We start from the raw sequence: 21,111 nt of genomic DNA on the forward strand, positions 1-21,111 counted from the left end.
TCACACTTTGTAATGTTGTTTTGCACTTCCCGGCCACTGTAGGTCTAGAGCTTTGAGCTTTAAAAAAATCAGTTATAGTATCAAGTGTAGTTTAAAGGTTTGTCTCACTTTAAAGCACTCAGTTTTTAATAAAATGACAGAAATAGGTATATCAGTAGGTGCATTTAGATTGTAATCGGTTTAAAAGTCCATTCCGACTGAATATGCTCCATATAAACACTTCAGTCAGAATAAAAATGTCCAAACCGAATGAAATTGTAATTGGTTTGAGAGGGGTGGGATAAACCTTTCTATAAACCGAACAAAATTAAAAATCTGCCATGTTAACATGTTAAACCTATTACTTTGCGTCAACGTCATCATGTCAAGAGGTCTGGGCCTGGGGTCGTCAGTGTGCAAAATGGCGGCGGCAAAATCAAACTAGAGTAAAACTGAAACAAAACATTTATTAAATACACTGAAGGAACTCAGTATATCATTACTACAAACCTTCATCCGCACGCTTCTGCTTTTCGGAGGAGGGAGGGGTAGTATTGAGATGCTCCTTAGAGATGAAAAGCCTCCAAAAAGGTCGGCTTCCTGTGCCCGTCTTTTCCTCACACCATCCAGCAGTAATATGCAACAAATTCACGCTGTTTCTTAATTAAGAGCAACACTTTACATAAAAAATAGCGCACATAAGAAATAATGAAACTCCATGATGACATGAATAAAAGGTGGCAAAGAGGATATAGGCTAATATGCGCATGTCACAAAGTCATTCCGTTTGAAAGCACCATATCGGATTAGATAAGGTCTCATCTAAACAGTCTACCGAATCTTTTAATCTGATTTATTTCAATTGGAATGACAAAAAAGTGTACATGTAAAGGTGTCTAGTGATATCATGTGGGTAACACTGGGTTTTGATTGTCTGGAGCTGCTACAACAAATGCTTTGTATTTACTCTTGTGTACTGTACGTTAATTTTTTTGTGCTTCCTTGTCTTTCGTTCATCATCTGTGCTTTATTTTTCGTGAAGCATTTTGTTGTGCGTCAACTGTGATAAATAAAAAATAAAGACATCCACTGGCATTGCGTGTATAGAGTACACAAGAGATGACGCGTTTTTGTAGGCCAAACCAGAAGTTAGTGGCGCACGGGTTCCCTCGATCGAAAGCTTTTTCCCATAGACTTTTGGAAAATCGCAAAAAATAAGCTGTGTTCAACAAAGGGTTATGACACTTACACATTTTGTCTATCAAGACAGTCTTTACAAGTTAACACAACATTTATAGATTTTGAAGCCTAAATAAAGCCGTCAGATATAAAGGCTAACTGTAGGCTATAAACGGACTACATCACACCATGGTCGCGGATCAATGTCACCACCACCAAGCTTCCTCCAACTTTATTTAGAAAACAACTTTATTTAAAAACAGATTTTGATCTGCGCTGTGTATGAATACTTATCCACTTTTTCATGAGAAATTCTGTCCATTCGTTTTGTCCAAAAATGTTAAAATAATTAAAAGGAAATAATTTATGCGTGCCTTTATGCGTGAGATATTTTTATCTTTTGTTAATAATGTTTTTATTTGTTTATTATTTTGTTAGTTTATATAAACCTTAATATTATTTTTTGTTTAACTACAATCTCTCAAGAGAAATAAAGAACTAGTAATCGATTAACTTAATATCTCTGAATTTTGTGTACTACAATATGTTAAAAACTACAATGTGAAAATACTAAACATATATGTATATTTACTGACAGGTAAAACTTCTAAGAACGTGAGCCTGAAACACGGGCTAGTGAGTGTTATTTCCTTAGTCATGATGATGTCTAAAGTCCCCGCCAAAGCAAGTAGTCCCTTTTAGCAACTTGTTAGCAACCAACGTTTTTAAGACACAATAAAGGTTTAAAAAAATCACAATCAGGTTATAACTGGTGTGCTTTATGTCATAGATCAAAAAGAGCGATGGAACCTAACTCGCTTCGGGTTTTGGCCTACAAAGTGATTTCATACCTGCACCACTCTATAACAGTGGCCAGATAGTGAGAGTTTTGCAGTTAAACCACTGTATACTGGCGACCGCTAGAGAATGCGGTGTTTAGCGTCATTGGTAGTGCACTCGCCTCGCATGCCAACAGTGTTCGGGTTGGAGTTCGAGACCGACTCAGAGCAGGGTGGTTGGGATTGGAGTGTGAGTTATGGAGGCAGAGGAATGAAGAGAGGGGTGGGTGTGTTAGGGTTGATTTCAAATATGAACAATGTCCAACAGCGTTGTTCAAAATCTCCTCACTGCACCTATAATGTCAGAACAGCATGTCCCTTTGCTGGACAGTGAGAAGAATTCATGTTTCAAAAAGCTTTATGCCATGCAAGCCCTTGCTCATACGTATTTGTAGAAGTGAAAACTCAATGTTACGTCACCTATTAGTTTAGATCTAACCAATCATTATCTTACACTTGGAGTATAAAAGATCGGTACTTGCACGTCTGAGACTGCAGATGCTGACGCCAACCTTCACCTCCATCCTCTCCACCACCACCAGGATGGTCCCTGTGCATACCTCCCAGGGGGTCGGCTACACCCTGCCTTCATCTTCAGGCAGGAAATGCAGAGTCTGCAACCCTTTAGGATGTGGGCTACGGACAGGGCCTACGCCAGAGAACTTTATCTTACAATATTTTGCTTGCTGATTGTTAATAAGCCATTATCTGACCGAGTTCTGCTGTGCTCTAAATCACTCACAAATCTTATGATAATTTGATAATCTCCATTCAGTTTTCACACAATATTAGTTCATGCCTTTTCCACAACATTGCACCATTTCATGCTTTTCATCTTCAGAAAGATCTTCTTTGTCAGGCCGCCATGGACACGCCCTTCAATAAAAACTCAGATTAGACAGACCTTATATGATGTGCTTCTGGTTAAAACTATGTAGAGCTAAACACAGTGTGAAACACTCAAAGGCCTTTAGATTAGACTGACCAAATAAGATGTTGATCTGATTAAAGCTCTAGAGGAGTTTGTTAAACAACGTGAGGAAATGGCAAAACCTGCCAAAATTTTGCAGAGAAAATTCAAAATATCTCACTTCCTGTTGGGTTTACAGATTTTGCACCCAGGGGCTTTTTTGTAGATATTGGTCTGTTACATCTGTCTAACTAATTTCATAACTATACGTGAAATGTAGCACAAAGGGAGCTTAATTGAAATTTTGTAGGTGGCGCTATCGAGCCATTTTGCCACACCTAATTCTGAAACCCATATCAGGCGTAAATTTTCACCACTTCTGACGCGTGTGCAAAGTTTTATGAGTTTTCGAGCATGTTTAGGCCCTCAAAAATATGATTCATTTCAGAGAAGAAGAAGAAGTGGCCGAGCAATTACAATAGAGTCCTCACACCATCGGTGCTCGGGCCCTAATAAACAGTGCTTTCCAGGTTTTTCAGGTAGGTCTAACATTAGTTTTCAGCTACAGAAACTGAATAAAGTAATCGAATGTAAAATAACATTGCATATTTGACTATATAAATTAAAGATTAATCCTTAAAGTTACAAAAGCTATTCAATCAAGAGCAGTGAGTGATTTCCTTGTCTTTTTTTGTTTTATTAACATTAAAAACACAGGAATATTAGGATGCTGTCACTTTAAGACAATGCACGGATCCAGTACACATTCAACTGACTATGTCTGCTATGATACTCACCAAGACAGACATGTTGACATAATTTTTGTGTGAATTTGTCTGTTCAAGCACAAAACTTGAAAGAGAACTCAATATTTGCGCGCTGTCTGAGACGCGGGTTTGTGCACTTCGGATGAGCGCACACAAATCTTCTCGCAGTGTGCGTGAGTTCTTATTCGCGTCTTCTGGTTCTTGAATGTTTAAATTGGCAAGGCTTAAATGAGATTAGTTTAAAGGTGGGGTAAGCGAAATTTCAAAAATAAGTTGTTTGGAAGTTAGTCGGACTGACACACCAGCAAACAAAGAACAACAAACGTGTAGCCAATCAGCATTAGGGGGCGTATGACGGTCAAGGATAGAGAACGAGCAAGAGATTTGAAGAAAGACTGCAGACTGCTTTCCAGCGCTGGAGAGAGTTAGTGGGAAGGCCTGAAAACAGATGCGGAGGCTGCTTTGATTACGAAATGCCATTTCATTGATTACGATTAGATTCTGTTACAAGGTGAGGTTGCGGTAGAGACGAGGCATTCACAGACTTCAACAAAACAGGGTATTTATTAACAGCGAAGGAGACAGAACAACCATACACACATTTAACTAACAATAAGAACCGACAGGGAGTGAGTCCAACTAAAAGGGAGTGCTAATGATGAGGAACAGGTGCCGGGAATCCAGGAGGAGCGTGAAAGCTGATGAGGGAAGTGTAAACAGGTGATGAACAGGGAGGAACATGGGAAATGGAGTCCGGGGCAAGCGTGGTTGTAACATCTGTTTTGTACGTTAATTTTTTTGTGCTTTCTTGTCGTTCGTTCATCATTTGCGCTTTATTTTTTGTAAAGCATTATTTTGTTGCATGTCAGCTGTGATACACAGCCATCCACTCTCACATTGCGCAGGTAAACCACTGCACGCTGATGACCGCTAGAGAATGCGGCATTTAGCATCATTGCTAGTGCACTTGGCGAGCGAGATATGAGACCGCCGCGGTGCAGGGTGGCTAGGATTGGAGGGTGAGTTTTGGAGGCGGACCAATGAAGAGAGAGGTGTTTGTTTGGGTTTATTTCAAATATCAACAATGCCCAGCAGTGTTTTTTAAAAATATTGCTTACCCCACCTTTAAACACAGATAGCAACGTGTGCTGTCTCACCCAGGTAATGACGGTGTAAATGATTGCTCATATTCAAGCATACAGCACTTACATTGAACAAAGTTTACAAAGAGTGACTGTTTTGTCCACATATTTTTGATATTTGATATATTTTAGCCGAACTCTGTCTGTCTGTTTTACGCGTTGTTATTTTTTTAACAAACCATATTATAGATGCGTCGTCAGATTTAAGTTGAACCGCGGTGCAAGTGCATGCCGAACCGTGGGTGGAGAACGATACGATTTTTCTTTACGGTTCAATTAATAGGAGTGCAACCAAGAACCGTTACACCCTTATTATTTACATATAAAATACCTATTATGTTATTCATGATTAAGTAGTGTCGTCTTTTAAAAGAAACTTGTTTTTACCATAGTTACGTAAGGCAAAAGAAGTTATAATGAAGGATAAACTGAAATGCACGGAATTTCAACAACTTCTGCTCACGTATTTAAAGGCTGTTATTGGATAATTGAGGGTAAACGTCATATTATGCAATTCATTACATTACAGAAAGCTTACAACCTTCTACACTCTGCCTTAAGAACAAATAGTGCAACCAAATAAAGTACAGAGTTAGTTACAAACCAACTAGCTTGTAGTTACAAAGCCTCTAATGTGGACTTGATTCACAACACCACAATCATTTTCAATGCTAAAGTATTTATACCAAGTGAAGAAGTGCATACTATACTTCTAGTGTTCTCCATTATAATGACGTTAGAGCTTGTGGAAAAGAAAACTAAAATGGATTGTATTGTCATTCAGCCATTGATTCGCAGCAAATAAATTGCGTTTAATAAAATGTGACTATTCTTTTATGATTTGGATCAATCCCTATGTCTATGGGAAAAAAAATCTGAAAATGTTTTTATTTTTTAAAGTCTTGCAAAGTTCAAAATCTAAGAAGGATATGCATACTCATCTTTGGAGGCAGTAAATAAGATGTAAAACTTTATTTATATAGCATCTTTTAAAACAAAGTGTTTACAAAGTGCTTTAAAGTAGACATATGGAAGAAGAAAAATAAACCTTTACAAAATGATTTAGGTGATATGCATCTAGATGATCTTTCTATATGATGAATAGAGATAAAAAAATAATTCCCATTAATAAACCCATAACCATCACATCTCTTTTTGTGCATTTTGCTTCTCTATGTGAATTCTTTTCCTTTCTTCTTCCTCTTTATATCTGTTCTCCTTGTCGATTTTCTTCTTCTCTTCTTCTTTCAATCTCTGCATGTTTCTCTCATTTTGTATTTTGTCATATTGTTCCTGGAGTGCTCGTTTTTCTGCTTCGTTTCTATTGCGCTCCTCTGCTAATTTTTTCTCCTCTCTCAATCTCTCTAATTCATTTTCTAGTTTTAATGTTTTAAGTTCTCCCGCAATATCTTTTTTTTCCTCTTCAGTTTGTTTCTTTCCCTTCTCAGCTTCTTCAGCTCTTTTGCGTTCCTTTTCTTCACCAGATTTATTATTTCCCATTTTCAAAGGTTTTAAGATGGAAATCTGTTATGAGAGAGAGAGAGATTATTAAAGAATTAGAAATCTACAAAGTACATTTATCACAAATCTCCTGTTAATATGCTATATGTAAGGGGTGTAAATATTTACTGTGATTTACTGTTCCACATCTGTTGTAAAAGTGAGCATATAATCTAAGATTGCCTCTGTGGCACATTATTAAATATTATATATATATTATTATATAAAATACATATATATGTATTTTTTGGGACCTAGATTTGTTTAAAAGATCTTTTCATTTATATCTGTAATCACACAATAATCAAACCACTAAATGCTAAGCATTTATCATAATTTAGAAAGTACCTTAAAGTGTACCGTTTACTGATGACCGTTTCTTTGCTCAGGTTTTTCTCAGTTTCTGTCTTCTGTATCCTGGAGGAGACATCGATGGATGTGTTATGTAAAATAAACTGGTTGTATGCTTAATATTCCTTAGTTATAAATAGATGTTTTTAGTTGTATAGGTCAATGTATTTTCATAACCTGTTATATATTTTCATATTTACTTATCTGTAATGCATTGTGATTTGTTGTTGATGACTTACTGATTATAATTATTAGACTGTTACCACATTCTGTGGAAGATGCAATAAAATTTTGGAAAAATATTTACATCTGTTAGAGTATAAGTTCTAAATGTGAAAAAAAAAAAGAAAAGAAAAAAACTATTTTGCATAACTTTGTAAACAACATACCTATTCTTCTAGATTCTTCAGTAGTTTTTGTGTCTTAGCCTGTCCAGTTCTTCAGGTACAGCTGCTGTGTGTAAACTATACCAGAGCATGACACTTTTATAGAGGGCTGGCTGAGGTGGGTGTGGCAATGCCGTGATTTGACAGATCTATCATCGATCAGCCAATGAGACTGCAGTGTTGTGAAGAACATGACAGGTGTTATTTTAGCATTACCATTAAGATGAACAAGAGAATCTTATTTAGTCTTTATGTTAAGTCTGTTAACTACCAGTTTTAGTATTTTCTAAAAAAAAATTGCCTCAAACTTTCACTTAAACATGAAGCACTCAGGTCGCTTCATAAAATTGATTTTAAGCCACTGGAGTCACATGGAGTAGTTTAATGATATTTTTCCTACACTGTAAAAAATAAATGTATTTTACAGAGAAAAAACAGTAGAATTTAACAGTAATATCACATTTTGATAGGAACAGGGAAATTCCATAAAAATGCATAAATTACACCAAATATACATTTTACCTGTTGTTCAACTGATTATATGCGTTACTGAAAAAAATGGCATTTTCCTTTAATTAAAAGTAATTGTTATGTTAGTAACCTTACATGTCCTTAAAAAACTTTCATAAATAGGCTAATGTTTTTTCAGAGTTAGGGAAAATGTTTTTTTACAGAGAAAAAACTGTAGAATTTAACAGTCATGTAACTTTTTGATCAGAACTGTGAATTTCCATAAAAACGCGTACATTGACAGCAAATGTAGCCTACATTTTGTCAGCTATTTAACTGATTATAATATGTGTTACTGGAGAACGCTTAATTTGTGGTGGCACGGGTGAGTACGTCCCCACCACGTTTTCAAATACCTCACTGCACGGATGTACCCAATATCGATTTTAGGTAGCAGAGCATTCATATCATTCGTTTTCGTTTGTTAAAGAGGCGATAGGGCGCTGGAATTTGTTTCTGAAAACATACCGAGTGCTCGTTGCCGCCGTTATCAGTGACTGAAGGCAACAGTCAGTGTTCCCTTGTGGCGTGCACAGTTCACGCAGAAGAGCGCTTAAAGGGATAGTTCACCCAAAAATGAAAATTTGATGTTTATCTGCTTACCCCCACTAATACACCACTATGTCCAACCGCATGCAGCAATCGCTTACTGAGGTCTGATCGCGCTCTGACAGCGGCAGTGATGTCTCGCTCTCATTGAAGTATATGCGCGAGACATCACTGCCGCTGTCAGAGCGCGATCAGACCAAACGAATAGAGTGATGAATGCAGTTGGACATAGTGGTGTATTAGAGGTAAAAAATGATATAAATACTGTTCGGTTTCTCGCACAAACCGATCGTTTCATGTCTTAGGACATCAATGTGTCGTCAACGAGCCGCAGGGTTTAATTTGGACTTGTCTGTGCAAGTTTTATTTACTCTTATAGTAGAAGTTCCCGTCCACTCGCATTATTTGACTGACAGACGGCAACGGTTGGAGTTAAAAATCATCATTTGTGTTCTGAAGAAACAAAGTCACCTACACCTTGGATGCGCTGGGGGTAAGCAGATAAACATCAAATTTTCATTTTTGGGTGAACTATCCCTTTAATGCTATTGCAGAGACCCTGCATTTGTTGTGGTGAAATCACAAAATAAAATGAACACAAATGTGTTCGTATTCTTGATAAACAATCATGGATTAAGATTCAGCTACCAGCCCGTTGAAGCTCACCAGCCGTACAGGTGATAAAAAATTTGATCTGTCAATAAAATAAAATCAATAACTGAAATTGATTTCTGTGCATCATGTTATTGCACATATTTCACATAACACCTTGTTGGCAGAGGCCATTTATACTAGCTCCACCCACCAATGTCTGGTTAGCGTAGACAACACTAAAAAAATACAATAAACTACCTAAAGTTTCAGTTGGCATAGGGTGTAGGGCATGAAGCAATATATGTCAGCCTTTGCTACAAGTAACCCGAGTTCAAATCTGCCTTATGCCGAACTCATTTTCCTCTCTTTTCCCATCAAACTGAAAAAACATTTGTTTTTTAATTAAAATTAAGGAAATATTTTAAAATATAAGGTCCTCGCGGGCAGTGGCGCCTGCAGCCGTACGTTAATGCCGTTTTTATTTTTTACATAATTTTTAAATTGATTATTAAAATCTTTCTGTGTACTCTCGTGATATATTAAGAAAGCAAGAGAGAAAGGTGTGCGTGTGTTGTAAAATCAAATGTGTTTATGTGTGAGCTTGCATGGGTGGGCGTGGGGGATATGGGTGAAAAGAAATCTGATTGGCTAGTTTAGTTTTGTCGCTTTTGTTCACACATGAAAAATGACATTACAGATAGTAAATGTTTAAAAACAGGCTCAAAATGTTTAAACGCTCTCTAAAACAGCTAAACTTGATTGAAACATTTGCAAAAGGCCTAAAAATATTGAGTAGGGATGGAGAAATGAAGCCCCTTAAAGGTGCCCTAGAACTTTAAAAAAAAAGATGTAATATAAGTCTAAGGTGTCCCCTGAATGTGTCTGTGAAGTTTCAGCTCAAAATACCCCATAGATTTTTTTTTTAATTCATTTTTTTAACTGCCTATTTTGGGGCATTATTATAAATGAGCCGATTCAGGGCTACTGGCCCTTTAAATCCCGTGCTCTCCGCCCACAGAGCTCGCGCTTGCCTTGAACAGTGCATAAACAAAGTTTACACAGCTAATATAACCCTCAAATGGATCTTTACAAAGTGTTCGTCATGCATGCGTCGGATTATGTGAGTATTGTATACTGTTATATTGTTTATGTTTGATTCTGAATGAATTTGAGGCTGTGCTCCGTGGCTAACGGGTAATGCTACACTGTTGGAGAGATTTATAAAGAATGAAGTTGTGTTTATGCATTATACAGACTGCAAGTGTTTAAAAATGAAAATAGCGACAGCTCTTGTCTCCGTGAATACAGTAAGAAACGATGGTAACTTTAACCACATTTAAAAGTACATTAGCAACAAGCTAACGAAACATTTAGAAAGACAATTTACAAATATCACTAAAAATATCATGATATCATGGATCATGTCAGTTATTATTGCTCCATCTGCCATTTTTCACTATTGTTCTTGCTTGCTTACCTAGTCTGTATGGCGTTATTTTACTGTCAATTGTCGAGAGCACATTATTGTGACGCGAGAGCATATCAATGTAATGCGTAATCTGTCCGCTCGCGCGCGGATTTCCTCTGCTCTCGCGCAAATCTGTCCGCTCGCGCGCGGATTTCTTTGCTCTCGCGCAAATCTGGACGCGCGCGCTCAAATATACAGTCTCTCTTATGAACTGCCTTTCTCGCTCAGATATTGCGTGTGCACGCTCAAACTGTTTCCTGCGGCTCAACGTGTCCTGCGCGCTCAAACTGCACATGGCGCTCAGAATCTCTCCGCTCTTGCAGAAATATTTGCTTTTGGATTAATGCTGTCAAAAGTTATAAACCAATCAGAAGGACGACTGTCCATGAAAATGCACGTGGAATCTTATTGGCTGAGAGTGAACTGCGCCTGGAATTCTTTCGACAAAAATATATATTTTATTTCTTTACAATTTAATAATATTTATCAAATGTACTGTTACTGCATACATTACAGTCAAACCCCTATTTATCTAAACAAACAAACAAAAAATGTTTCTTAAAGTTATGTGGTCATACGTTTTGTGTTGAAATTTAAAAAAAAAAAATAGGTAACATTTTACAATAAGGTTTTTATTTGTTAACATTAGTTAATGTATTATCTAACATGTTCCTCTGAGGTCTTTTAAACAAATGAGATTTATATAAGAAGGAGGAAACAATGGAGTTTGAGACTCACTGTATGTCATTTCCATGTACTGAACTCTTGTTATTTGACTATGCCGAGGTAAATTCAATTTTTGAATCTAGGGCACCTTTAAATCTTTGAAGCTTTTCTCTGAATGTTTCGGGAAAAGTTTCAAAGTATCAAGAGTGTCGAAAACAGTGCCATCTTGTGGCAGGTAAAATTTACAGCAGCCATAAACTGCAGCTCCGTTGTTTTATCCATTAAGCACAAATAAAAGCCTGACGACGCTATATGAGTTCAGATAATATAATTCACATATTAAAGTGTGGCAATAAATTAAATGTAACAACAAAAACAATAATTATAATAATACTAATATTACCTTCTGAGTTGTTTAAGGCAAGTACATTGTACTGTTATTTTATTGTTTTACCGGTTATATGACAGAACATATGACAATGTAATATATTTATTTGTTATATATTTAACCCTTTCATGCATAGAGGCCACTACAGTGGACAGCTATTCAATAGTTGTTTTCTCCTATATAAATGAAATATAATTCACATATTAAAGTCTGAATGTCAGATTTGCACATCAGTCACTACATTGGACGCTAATTTGTCATGCAATACACTGCCACCCACTGGTCAACTTTTGCAAGTGCAAAAAAAAATTCTCTAAAACAAGATGGCAGACAGAATAGCACATGTGCCTTGCAGGGGAGGAATGTCTGTCCATTCCTTCTATTCTAGCAGACCCTTGCAAAAAATATGAGGACATCAAGCAACAACTAAGAAGCAATATAATTGTTAAAATATCCAAGTATTGATTTTGTGATTTGAGGAAATTGTGATTAATCATGTGTCCACTCAAGTGGACATCATGCATCGCTGGCTATATTTAGAATACAATTTATAGTATTGCTTTTTTTTTTTTTTTGAAATATGCCATCTGCAGTAATGTTTTGGCAGAAAATCAATTTAATTTTTATTATAGCAATATTTTGTGCATATTAGTTTTATCATGAGAGTGATGATCCTTGAAAAAAACTCTATAAACTGTACTATTAATTGTAGTCTAAATATAGCCAGTGATGCATGATATCCACACATGATTAATCAATTTCCTCAAATCACAAAATCAATACTTGGATATTTTAAAAATGATATTGCTCCTTGATGTCCTCATGTTTTTTAGTCAATACAGTGGCAGTGGACCCTAATGTGTTATGCAATACACTGCCACCAACTGGTCAACTTTTGCAAGTGCAAAAAAAAAAAAAAAAAAAAAAAAAAAAAAACAGATTGTTAAAAGTTCTGGAATATGTTCAAAATACATGAAAACAATGTTAAAGAGCAAAAAAACAGGTTTTATAGTGTTTACAATATTTATTTTTAATAATTGTTTTCTCAAACACATATTTCATTGGTTCCTCAAATGCGCGTTGTCCACTCTAGTGGACATTTCACCAACTCCTTGAAAAATGCATGTTTGAAAAAAATTAAGGTGATTTTTTTTTTCATGCCTAAAGAGTAATAAAAACACATTTGAAAAAAATCCTTAAGTAGCCTTTCATAATTCGCGCATGAAAGGGTTAAAATGTTAGTTAATGGATTTGAACTCCGTGGTCTGGGTTCAAACATTCCGTAAGCATTCACGTGAATGTAAAGAAAGTGAGACAATACCTATGCACATTTCGGGACAAAGCCGCTCAGAGATAACGTTAAAAAACAGGAAAAGGAACAGGAAAGAGACAGTCGATCAGTCGATTTGGACAGCATTAGATCGCACCAACGCAATAACTGATTCAAGAGCGTTTTGCGGACAGCAAATAAATAAATAAATAAATAAATAAATGTGTCCGTTTCTATATTTGCAGGCGTGTTTTTTTTAAAAAAATCATGCAACGAAAAGGACGGCCTAACCTCACTCCGAACCTTACTGTGAGCTATAAATGATGTCTAAGACTGTGAGCAAATCAGGTCCTGCAGAGACCTTGTGTGCGTTGCCTGTTTTAGCCACCGTGTGGCGCCAATAACTCTGTTTACATCCAGTCACGCAATCCCATCGCGACAACTAACGTTACCTTAATTTTTGTGCTAGCGCGAGAATAAATGCTGCGTTTTCATCTCCACTGGCAGGTAGTATCTTGATTAACTTAATAATGATAAACTTAAGCCTTGATTCGTGTCGCGTTTTTTTTTTTTACAGCATTGTTTAAATCAAAAATGTTGGCGGCCTTCGTTTACAATTACATCAAAGACAGGACAACAACAATCCACAACACGGTGCAGTTACCGTGAAATATTTTGTATTTTTGATTTTTTTAAATCGTCTCCAAAATCAGTACGAGGTCTGTGGTACGTTGTCTCAATTTATCTGTAGCAACCCAAATTTAGCTACCCTCTCATTGTGTAAAACTGTTTCTTTTAAAAAAAAGAAACACATTTCTCAAGGACACGTGGAGTAATGCGCGAAAATTGGTGAACAAACGGAAGGAAGAAGGACACATGGAAAATGGTATGCATGTTTAAACCTCACTTTTACTTCTAATTAAAATTCTTACAATTGAGATGTGTAACCATTCTCTCTCTCTCTCTCTCTCGCTCGCTCTCTCTTTCTCTCTTTTTTAAGGGACAAAGATGCAGAATTGGAGTTGTACCCATTGGTCTGTCCAAACCCTTGTGTGTGGAAGACTTGCAATGCAATGATATTAAATAGATTTGTTGATGTTGCGTTTTATACAGAGATTTATAGGATAATGATGTTTTGAGTTGTCTTGCAGGGTATTATGGGCTTTGCTTTTTTTTTTTAATTTACTTTAAATTGAATAAGTTTGAATTATTTAATATTTTACTACATGTTAGAACCTAATGATACTTTTAAGCAATGTTCAAATGTTGGCTGTTTTTAGTTAAGATTGGTGTTATTTACAACAGAAACTGTATTGCATTAAAGGAAAATAGAGGGGGACCAATTAATATTGATTGTCTGTAATAAATTCATTTTTTGTGAGTGTGACATATTTACATGATACTAGGGATGGGCGATATGGCCTAAAAAATTATCGCGATAATTTCAGGTATTTATTGCGATAACGATACCAATGACGATAATATATACATATCAATTTGACGGACAGTAAAAAATCTATCATAATCAATTATTACCCGTCATTTTAATTTTTATATTATAATGATAAGACATTTGATAGCTTCTGATTTCATACACATTTTCATTTTTATTCATGAACTTGCAGGATAAGTTGATAGGCTTTCATCTTGATAGGCTTTTCATTTTGATCTCGCTTTCATCTTGAACAGCTTCATCCTTTCCTCTTTGCAGAACGAAATACATGAAAATATGTTGAAAGACACAGTAGCTTACCGAAATCGTCAGTGTTGCAAGCATTTTCACTTAACATTAACGTTATGTTAACTTGTACCTCAGAATTCGTTTGATAGTCAGCAAGAAAAATAACAAAACGAACCATTTAAAACAAAACGAACTAGATTAGAAACTGATTTATGTAAGTATAAGTATCACAACTTTATTATTATAAAATATACCTAAACCGAGTGCTTGCCTGTGTGGTGAATCATTTTATTCTGGAGACTGAACTCGCGCTTTGCTGCCACACTGGAGCGCACTCGCCACCTACTGGACAGGGGTGGGAATTACATTTACAAGCTACATACTACATCAGCCTCAGTAATCTGTCAAAATGACGGACGGCCTTCATATTTTTTTCCGTCATTGCTAAAAAAAAAAAAAAAACCGTTAACGCGAACTCTGATATATATAAATATATATATATTTCACACGACAGCGGTGGCGCGGTTGTCATGCCGACCGTAAGAGCCCTAATTGTATCAAAAAGTAACAATCCCAACTATGTCTTCAGATAGTTAACAAAATATAGCTGTGACGCAGCTCTCCGTGTACGCGCTTCGGATGAGTACACACAAATCTCCTCACAGTGCGCGCGAGTTCTCTTTTGCGTCTTACAGTTGAATGTTTAAAGTGGCAAGGTTTAAATGGGTTTAGTTTAAACACAGATAGCAGCGTGAGATGTTCAGGTCTCACCTGCACTCGCGCGCTATCAACACCCGGGTGATGACGGCGTGAATGACATACGGCTCACTCACTGAACATTTGTTTATAGTGATTATTATAGTTTGCTCCGCATCTGATTTTCTATAACCAAACCAGTTCCAAATTGTGGCGGTAGCTCCTCGCTTAACAACAAACTGCTCCTCAGCCTCACATCTTTTTAGTCGTGCTTGTTTTAACTCCGTGCGTGAACAGTGAATCGGTCTCGCACGAAACTACGTCAACAACTAGACTTATCGTAATTATCGAGAGGAGACAAATTTTTATCATGAGGAGAATTTTCAACGGTATTTATCGCAAACGATAATATCGCCCATCCCTACATGATACATTATAACTAACAGCCTTAAAACATCACAGATAAAAAAAATTGTCACAGCTTAATGAAAAATGACAGCTGGAAGCCATAATCATGATACCATATGTTATATTTCAAATCATTGCAACGCATTTTTACAAGTAAAGCATTAAAACGTAGGGTGGAATTTTTTAAAATAAAAGTGCTGTACATGTAATTCTAAATTATGGTCCATTTCAGTTCATTTTTTAAAATATTGGCTGACACATGTTATTTCAATTTACAGTTAAAATCTGCTAAACAGCGATTTACACTTTATTTCAGTTTACAGTCAAAACATGCTTTCTTAATTAATGGGTTTACATGTTATGTATATCTATAGTCAAAACTGGTTTAGTTAAGTAACTGTTTAGCCATGTTTTTAATTAAACAATAATTTTTCAATTAAATCATGTTTTATGAAATAAGGGTTCAAACATGTTATTTACATTTTCAGTCAAAGAATGGTATTTAATGGTCTATGCATGTTTCTTAATTACCGTCAACTGTTTGGTTACCAGCATTCTTCAGCATATCTTCTTTTGTGTTCAACAGAAGAAAGAAACTCATTCAGGTTTGGAACAACTTGAGGGTGAATAAATAATGACAGAATTTTCATTTTTGGGTGAACTATCCCTTTTAAAAGAAAGACAAGGCCCATTAGAGGGCGCCAGTTCCACTGAAATAGACCTCTAAAAGACAAGAAACCCTTATACCTAACAAAAAAGACTGATCATGAAACATTTTCTGTCTGCATTTTCTGTTTTCTGTTAAATGACTGAGAGCAAAAAACATTAATCAGCATTACAATTCACAAACAACAGTATGTGACACATTTTTATTATTATTAGTGGTAAAAGTAGCAACAGCAATAACAAATTATATATAGTAATAAATATATATGGACAATAAAAAACAATCCCAAAAGCCCCCAGTCAGAAAAGCTGGGTTCAAAGGAAAAAAAAAATCACAAATTATTAAATAAATTGACTTATAGTGTTATATAATTGAATTACATAATTAAAGCTGCAGTCCGTGATTTTTCCTCTTTGTCGCCATCTCTTGTTTGAAACCTGCAATTGCAGTCATATGCGGAACAGTTATCTGTACGTGCGTTGTGCATCAGCACAGCTCGTCAGCGCGGATGAATCTAATGTTTGCTGTCAGTCACTGCACCGGTGTGGATACTGAACTTCAGAATCACAGATTCTACGTCTTGAAAGTATGACCAATATAAGAATTTTCACTGGAAAATATCATCTGAACAAGTAAGTAACATTTCTGCCACTTTTTATCTGACCAACTGAGGAAAAAAGCATTAGGCCTACAGTAAATCGCGCTGCCAATGATGATTAAAATCTAACAATCGCTTAGCTCGGATCACGCCAAACCATGCAAATTATTATTACTGTTATATTGTTCTCAAATTGTTAATGTTAACAACATCAGCATTGCGTGACTGTGTATTTAGTGTGTATTAGCGTTACCTGTAGATTTCAATGTCTGTAGCCACTCCACAGTCCAAAGTCTTTTGCTTTTTGACTATGGGTGAATCTCCAGTAGTCACTGATGATTGTCATTTGGATCTTTCTGGACAATCCGCCATCAAAATGATAAGTTTAATTATTTCAGATGCTGTGAGAAAAGGCTATAAATGTGCCGCTACCGGCAGCGTCCTCACGTGATAAAAACCGACTAGCCTCTCAACGGAACTCCTTCCTTTCTGTTTTTGGACGTGACGTAATGACGCACAGAGGAACTGCTGCATGCTCGAATTTCCCGCGGAAATCCGCCATGTCGCTTTTATTATAAAACATTATTACAAGCTTACTGTTGTGAATCGAGCTAAGATAATGAGATTTGAACACTGGCTGGTTATGTACTTGCTCAAAAATTGATTTTGGATCATTTTTAACCAAAAAAAGTTGCGGACTGCAGCTTTAAAAACACATTTTTTAACAGATTGGGAGTGAGAAATATGAATATTAAGGAAAGATATACACAGTTATGTTAGAGCTTTAGTTTCTCATTTTGTTGATGACTTGTTGAAAAATTTGGTGTAGAAACTATTTTCACTCAGAAATTTCTACAAAATTTCACAAACAATTACAAAGAATTGGCAAGTAACATTGAATTAAACATGACATTTTTAACTAAAATAATGGTAATAGTATTTTAGTAAAATGTGTGTGTGTGTGTGCAGTATGTTTACAGGGTGGTTCTGGGTGCTGTCAGTAGCAGATTTGCAAACATAAATATTACATATCTCTGTCAGGAAGATAGCCAAGAGTATGGAGACTTATGGATAATAGTGAGGATACACCCTCATGATTCATTGCCTCTTTCCCTCTCAAACACACACACACACACACACACACACACACACACACAGCTGCTTTATATCTTGCTTCCATTAGGGCAATTACTGTGTGATGCGTCTGAGCTAGAACATGCTGTCCTCTCTCTGTTACTGTGCTTTCTGCTTACTCAACAAACACACGGCTGAAATATGGTCTGAGGGCAGACATATCGACATGATAGTGTTCTGGCTTCTGTTTCTGAGTGGCCAGTGACTGCAGGGCCAATTCTATAGATCGTTTTAGAGAACCAGTTTGTATGCAATATAACTAATACTAGATGGCCTACAGATAGATAGATACATAGATACATACATAGATATAGATAGATAGTAATTCTCTATGTTTGAGAAACACATCTCCATGCCTCCATCCCAACACATCTGATAGACAGAGGGTGTGGGACAATGAGCCTTTTTATATCTGCTGTAGTGTATTCATTGCCCCATCAGCACTTTCATGTGTATCCCGTGCCCATGAACGAGTCAGCGCAGGTTAATTGTACAACGTGATGCATTTCTAGGAATTTCAGGATGGAGAACATTGTCAAAACAGCATGTGGGTCAATGGGATTCTTGGTAATGGTTTAGCTTTCCTGAGAAAATAAAACTTGTTTATAACAGCAAAATGTTTGAATCGGATGACAGAACATCAAAGCACCGTATCATAAAAGATCTCATAAAAAAAAACCAACATGTGTCGTATGATGGCGAGCCTGGACTGGAACCACATTTGTTATTACAGTGTATGTTCTAAAGAAGTCTAGAATAATAACAGAACAAGAGAATGTCTCAGGCTTTAGGTATGTACAGTATGCTTGTGTAAATCTACTTCTAGGAACAGCCATTACCTCCAAAACAAAGTAGATGCTACAAAAAAGGAATCTGTTTCTAGGAACAAAAACGCCCCTTTAAACAAGTCTGATCAAGTGTGTGTGGCTGTGTGTGTGTATATAACGGACTGGTTGGATTCATGTATCCAAACACTCAAGAAGGTTATTGCTTGAACACAATTATCTGAAGATTGCGCAGAACTGTGCTCAGTGTTCCTGGTGGTTCTTCTGTTAGACTCATTGAAAAGAGCTTGTGAAATGTTGGTTTTCTGGGCAAATACTTTGAAAATTTATATCTGTCTGTCAATCTATCTATTGATCAATCTATCTACAGTATTGTTCAATCTATTGTTCAATCTATATTGTTCAGTATATCTATCTATCTATCTATCTATCTATCTATCTATCTATCTATCTATCTATCTATCTATCTATCATCCATCCATCCATCCATCCATCCATCCATCAATCCATCTAAATTCTATTGTTCAATCTGCCTATCGCTCATCGTTCATTCTGATATTGTTCTATCTGTTGTTCAGTCTGTCTGCTGTGAGTGTAATCTGTCTGTCGGTCATTCTGTCTGTATGTCTGCCTGTCTATGTGTGTGTTTAAGTTTTGGATAGCATACTAGTGTGCTGCCACAATTAAAAAACAAAATAACAAAAACAGTGTGTCACATTTCAAGCAGTACTAGTGTTCCTACATGAGGGCACTGCATGTTTAATTCAGTGCCTGTCATCCAGGTAACTTTTCAACCCAGTTTGATTTGGCTCTTTCCCTCTTTCTCCCTTTGATTGATTATTTATATCTACTATAACTTACTTTGATAATAAATGTTTTGAAAGGAAAATAAAACTTAGAATATGATATGACACATTGAGACTTAAGAAGCTCCCAGGTATATGTGTGCACTGTGCAGGCATATGCATTTTGAAATAGTATTACGTAATATTGTTAGCAAGCTGGAACAGAGCTTACACACAGACATACTCACATACACATACATACATGGTATTTTAGTAATTATTCTCACCACACAACAAAGAAACACACCACAAATCAAGCAGAACCCCACCTTATTGGAACAAAACCACAAAAGTACAGAACAAAATATACTAGCTCATTGCATCAGTATACAATAATGTTGCAATGTCGATCCCTTATAAGGAACATTTTCCAGTCACATGTGTGTCAGTCTCGCTAGATTTCCATAACGATGAGTAACAGAACAATATGCTCTCTCAGTCAGGCACACACACCCTTGGCTGAACATTCAAACCTGTGCAGTCTTGTATGTCTTTGTTTTACTTCCATTAAATTCCATTCCATCTCATTAACAATGTGTTTTGTCAGGCTTGGTATTGAGGGATCATGCATGGGAAAATAGCACACTATCACAATACAACTACATTTCCTAAAGTTCCTGAGGAGACTTCTTGTTAAAAGCACAATATGCAAGATTTTTTTAATTAAAATATCCAAAACCTGCTAGAACAGTGTTACATATTTTGTCAACTTATGTAATTATACGATCCCAAATGTTTTCAACAATGTTTAAATCCAGAGAAATCAGTCATTTTAACCAGTGTAACGGCCCATGACTTTGCATCGCCTGTCAATGACGTCATATCTGCGGTACCCTCCATTTCTGGTTGTTTTATTAAAGGTCCCGTTCTTCGTGATCCCATGTTTCAAACTTTAGTTAGTGTGTAATGTTGTTGTTAGAGTATAAATATTATATATATATATATATATATATAGATATTTTATTTAACAGAAGTCGCCTACATCGAACGGCCAGTTTGGACTACATCCCTCTACTTCCTTCTTTAATGACGTCACTAAAACTAACTAACTTTGACTAACCTCCGCCCACAGGAATACACAAGAGTTGCGTTTGTAGAGTGTGTTTGTCGCCATGTCGTCGAAACGCTGTTATTTTCATCCCGCAGTCCAATCAGCGGGTCTGATTCCGGCTCAAATTGATAGGGTAAAATTAAAGACATGTTTACAATAACACTGAGCGCGTGCATCTCCACGTTATGGTAAGAGGCGTGACTTTTCCGGGCACAGTGCGCTCAGAGCTGTCGAATCACAACACAGGAACCGCTGGCACAATCAGAACTCGTTACGTATTTCTGAAGGAGGGACTTCATAGAACAAGGAAGTCATCAGCCCGTTTTTATGACAGAAAAACAGCGGTATACAGATAAGTAAATTATGTGAAAAATACTGTGTTTTTTTACACGCGAAACATGAACACATGTTATATTGCACACTATAAACACAATCAAAGCTTAAAAAAAACACGAAAAACAGGACCTTTAGACAGTTTGGATAACTTTATCAACAGAAAACTAATTGTTATATATGTTATTGTTATAAATGATATGTTATGTAATGTTATTACCAGTGTTAGGGGTAAAGCGAGTTACGTAATCAGATTACTTTTTTCAAGTAACTAGTAAAGTAACGCATTACTTTTAAATTTAGGCTACAACAAAATACAAAATTATTTTTCAAATAAGTAGCCTAATGCAAGTTACTTTTTTTCCATTTGACTGACAGTTCTCCTGTACACATGTTGAGAGAAATCGGAACTGCA

General features: G+C 36.3%; 1 long non-coding RNA gene across 1 annotated transcript; it reads right to left on the reverse strand.

Annotated features, from left to right (window-relative positions):
• Positions 1 to 3,602: 3,602 nt before the first annotated feature.
• On the reverse strand, positions 3,603 to 7,665 carry LOC125251798. Its single transcript, XR_007181078.1, has 3 exons — positions 7,057 to 7,665; positions 6,665 to 6,733; positions 3,603 to 6,340 (listed from the first exon to the last, which is right to left on the reverse strand). It is a non-coding gene; the product is annotated as an uncharacterized LOC125251798 (long non-coding RNA).
• Between the last annotated feature and the right edge of the window lie 13,446 nt (positions 7,666 to 21,111).

Source organism: Megalobrama amblycephala, linkage group LG17, assembly GCF_018812025.1.
Source record: "Megalobrama amblycephala isolate DHTTF-2021 linkage group LG17, ASM1881202v1, whole genome shotgun sequence".
Taxonomy (NCBI): Eukaryota; Metazoa; Chordata; class Actinopteri; order Cypriniformes; family Xenocyprididae; genus Megalobrama; species Megalobrama amblycephala.